Source organism: Calonectris borealis, chromosome 6 (genome assembly GCF_964195595.1).
Source record: "Calonectris borealis chromosome 6, bCalBor7.hap1.2, whole genome shotgun sequence".
Lineage (NCBI taxonomy): Eukaryota > Metazoa > Chordata > Aves > Procellariiformes > Procellariidae > Calonectris > Calonectris borealis.
In genome coordinates, this window is record NC_134317.1 from 3,274,619 (window position 1) to 3,279,072 (window position 4,454).

The 4,454-nt window shown below is 49.8% G+C and overlaps 1 protein-coding gene across 13 annotated transcripts in view; it reads right to left on the reverse strand.

Moving 5' to 3' along the window:
* MBD5 (methyl-CpG binding domain protein 5) overlaps positions 1 to 4,328 on the reverse strand; it is a 152,327-nt gene extending 147,999 nt beyond the window's left edge. For 12 of the 13 annotated variants that reach the window (XR_012674035.1, XR_012674034.1, XR_012674033.1 and 9 more), the window contains exon 1: positions 3,754 to 4,328. The gene's annotated coding sequence lies outside the window, so the exon portion shown is untranslated. The remainder of the gene's footprint in view (positions 1 to 3,753) is intronic. The other variant, XM_075152691.1, reaches the window with a different exon arrangement.
* Between the last annotated feature and the right edge of the window lie 126 nt (positions 4,329 to 4,454).

The window sequence follows — 4,454 nt, forward strand, 5'->3', positions numbered from 1 at the left end:
AAAGTGTGAACTCCTTTCTAGACGATTCATCAAAAAAACCTAGATATCACTATAATTAAGAACTTCGAATTTGAAGAGAGGAAAGGAGTCAGTGCTGCTTAATTTCTTAACTGCTGCTTTTTATTAGCATCCCACTTGGTTTAACTCTAGTTACATAGCTTTCAGGATGCTTTAATTTTAGCTTCTCCAATGCTCTTCCAAATTTTTATTCCTAATACAGGCTTTGGTTCCTGTGCAGGCCTATTTGAAAATGATTGAGCAGTATTATTCCACCTAATAGTTCCAAAAATAATTACAAAGAAAAGCCAGTGAAAGCCTGTGGTTTCAAACATTCAAATAACTCTTAAAAAGAATAAGCAGGTCCTTAATGACATAAGAGCATTCAAAAACGCATCCTGTATATTTTTATTGTTAAAAATCAATGGTAACTTTGATACCCACTTCCACTGGGACAAAACAGAAACCAATACAGGGTCCTTAAAAAAACACAACCAAACAAAAACAACCCCCCAAACCACTGAAGAAGAAGCCCAAAAGAAGAAACCGAACTCCCCACTTTTGAAAAGTTTTAAGAGTATTTTTGAAAAGGAAGCTCAGTCCCTTTCAAAATTTGTGTCCCGAGCCATTAATAGATGAGATTCTTCTCTTGCAAGCTGCTTTGTGCATGTGGTCTCTTAAGCCCATGGAAAGACAGGCTGACATTAGTGGGGCTCCAGATGGGCACGAGGGGCCACCCACCTGGCCTACTGCCTTCCAGAAGGAACATCTACGATAAGCACTCGCTGCTGATTCAGAAACTAATTTTGTAGTTACAGACTGTATTCAAGTTAGTGATCTTCCACATACAAGGAATCGCCACGAATAACAGTAGGGGAAAAAAAAAAAAAAACCTACTGACAAACCGAATTAAATAACCCAGCTGAAAACCAAGGCATTCCATTTTTGAGTGGACTGTTACTCATGCCAAGATCTTCAGTGCTTTTTAACAAGGAGAAAGACTGATCCCTCCATAGCCAAAGAAGAATGAAAGGATTGCAAGCGAAGAAAAGTTAAATTATTGAAAGTATTGCATCATAAAGATTCTCTTCAAACATCCGCTTACCTAGTCTAAACAGAAACTAACACATTCATCTACAAAGAAAGGTAAGACAGCAAACTCCAAGGAAAGACTGTTAAAGACAAATATAAGCCTGGCCTGAACAGCAGCTTTATGTCTAGCACAGCCTACATTTTGCCATGGTAGGTTCCTTGCTAATTCAAAACAATCTCTCTAACCTAGAGTCTGGGAAGCCACTAACTTGGAATACAGGAAAATAGTTATTAATTTTGGCTCAAAAGAGAAATAATTGAAAAATACACACAAAGTTTTCCTAAGAGCAATTAGCAACTGTAAATACCTATTCATAATAGCAGCAAAAAGAGCTTAAAAAAAACAAACAAAACTGTTTTGCCCTTTAGTTACAGCTGTTGATAATGCAGAGCCTTCCTTAACACAGGTTGATTCAATTCTTTCAGTTCTTAGAAGGTTGTTGTGACAGCAGTCAGAAGCCCCAAATTGGCCTCAGACCCCTTCGTGCTAGGCACTGCAGAAATGCAGCAATTGCCTCCAACACAACTCGGAATCCCAGCCCCACCAGTGGTTCCTTAGGATGGACCTTCCCTACCCAATCCCCCCAAATCAGCCTATGGAAATGAAGGGTTTATTAGTAATTTTATCTCTAGGATTTAAAGTAAGAGAAGTCCCTGAATTATTCTGCCCAGCTTTAGAATTCTGTTAGGGTATTTTACTGAGCAATCATATTAAATCAAATCATGCCCATTTTTAACACTAAAACTCAAAGAAATTAAAGTGTTAAATCCCCATGATAAATAATACATCTCATCAGCTGTAGGCCATGAAAGTTGCAGGCAGATCTGCAGCTCCACATACATTGGGAGTGTAATCTTGAAGCCGCTATAGGTTTCCATGCACAGAGGAAAGTAGATCAATGGTATCTCAGGTTGAGAAAGGAAGTATTGTCATGAAAAAAAAAGAAACCAGCGTCCTTTATTCCTGGTCAGTCTTTTGCTGTCCAACTCCTGCCTGTAGTAAGCTAACTAAAAGGAGAGTCACATGTTTAAAGAACAGGTTTTCATACGCGTATCTGCCGATTTTGACAACTATTATCGCATGTTTTTCACGTGTTTGAAACCAAAGTAATCTTGTTTTCGCAAGCTAACAGAAAACTAATGGCAAACTATTAGAAAGAACTACAGTTATGGCTGCTACCTTCAATTCTTCTTCACAATATTGTTAAGTATCGGTCCGATATATATTTTTCTCTCATTCTTTCCACCCCAGCAAATTACAGCTTTCTCAAACTCTTTCTGGTTTGATGACAAAATTGGTGCTTCACACAGGACATGTATGTACAAATTAGAAATGGGAGATACCAAAGCATTTCAGGAGACCTCTTTCTTGTGGGTAGCCTTGCAGCGTGAGGCAGGGATGACACACGCTCTCTGCTGACCACCATTTAACCGTGATGCCCCATTGAAATACATACTCATGGCCTACTTCATGGTTCAGCATGCTCCACAGTACTTAATAAACCGAGCGCTCAAACTGTCTTTTTAAAATTACGGAGGACATAATTAAGCTCCAGAAATAAGCAGACAACAGCAATTTTAATATAAACATCCTACTTATGTAAAGGACTCTTATTTCAACTCGGCATTAATGCCCAAACTCTTACTTCTGGATTCTTGCAAATCTCTAGAAGGCTTCTTCCAGTATTTCCTTGAGTTAGGCATTTAGTTTGCCCCCTTACATTTTAATCTGTTTCAGACATTTTGACACGTAACTTTCCTTTTAATCAGTAGAAAAAATGGTCAGATCAGCCTACCAGTGGTACCCGACCTAACAAACCAGCAACATGGCAAGCGTGGATGGAGACATTTGGCCTTCCCAGCAGAAGGCCATGGAAAAACAGATCACGACATATATATATATATATATATATATTTGAGCAAACCATTGACCAAATATAGCCAGCCACCAACGGTAACCACGTACTGCTATCAAACGCGCAACCACCGATCCCGATCTCGCAAACGTTGACGTTCCTCGGGAGTCCAGTTCTTGGACTATGCCTGGAAGTTCAGCTCGCCAGCGGGTCTTTGTACGACCGGGGCCTTAACCACCGCGGGGGTTTAATAAGTCAAATAACGGCCTGAAACCGCCGCAGAGAGCCCCACCGGGGGAGCAAATCCCGAGGGCTCCCCAGCACCCTGCCGTTATTTCAGCCACCGAATTCCCTGCTGCGGTGAGGTAAACACTTTCGGGACGAGCCGGGGCTCAGCACCCACCGCAGCCACCCCGAACTTTCCTCACAACACCGCGCCTTCAGCTGAGGGCCGCCCCACCGACATTACCCCCCCACCCAGCCCCGGCCCCGGCCCGGGGCGGGGGGGGGTGGAGAAGCAGCCCCCGGGGCGGCGGGGAGAGGAGCGCGGCCGGGGCCGGAGCATCACCCGCACCCCGGCGACAACAAAGCTCCGGCAGGACCGTGCGGGGGGGGAGGAAGCCCCCGACGCTGAGAGGGGGCAGAAAGTGACAGGCGGGCGCCCGGCGCCCCCTCCCCGCCGCCCGCGGCCCAGCGCGGCCGAGCGCCGGGCCCCCCCTCCCGCTCCCTCCCTGAGGTAAACAAGCGGGCGGCCCCGCCGCCGCCGCCGCTCCCCCCCCCGCCCGCCCCGCCGCCGCCCCGCACTCACCTCAGCGGCCCCCCGGCGCCCGGCCGGCCCCGGAGCGGCGCAGGCGGAGACGCACACAAAGGGTAATAAAGGGGGAGGAGGGGAGCGCGGGGGGTGGGGGCTGCCCAACTGCCTGCCGCTCCCCCGCCGAGGTGCCTCCCGCCGGGGCCGCCTCTCGGGTTCGCTCTCCCTCCGCCGACGGCCGCGGTGGGGTGGGGGGGGGAAGAAGGAGAAGAGAAACTCCCCGGGCTCCTCCGGCGGGGCTGGGGGGTGGGGGGGAGAAACTCGGGGCGCCTGGCACCGGCCCCCCGCCCCCGCGCCGATGCCGAGCGGAATTAGCGCCCTGTCCCTTTAACGGTATAAATAACGGGCCCCCCCGCCCCCCCCCGCGCTCCTCATCATCAGCTGCTGCTGCTGCTCCGGCTGCTGGGGCTCCGGCGCTGCCGGGGAGGAAGAGGGGAGGCAGCCACTGCGCATGCGCCCCGGGGGAGCTCGGGAGGCCGCGGGGAGGGGGGGGAGAGAGGGAGGGACGTGCCTTCCCACAGGGCCGCGCGCGCCGCGCGCACCCGGAAGGAGATCCGGTTGCGGGGCGGAAGGAAGTGATGGGGAGGGCCGGGGCGGAAGTGAGGGGGGAGTGCTGGGGGAGGAAGTGGGGGGGGAGTGCTGGGGAGGGAGGGAGCCCGCTGTCACGTGAGGGGGCGGGGCGGGCGGCGCGGGGGCTG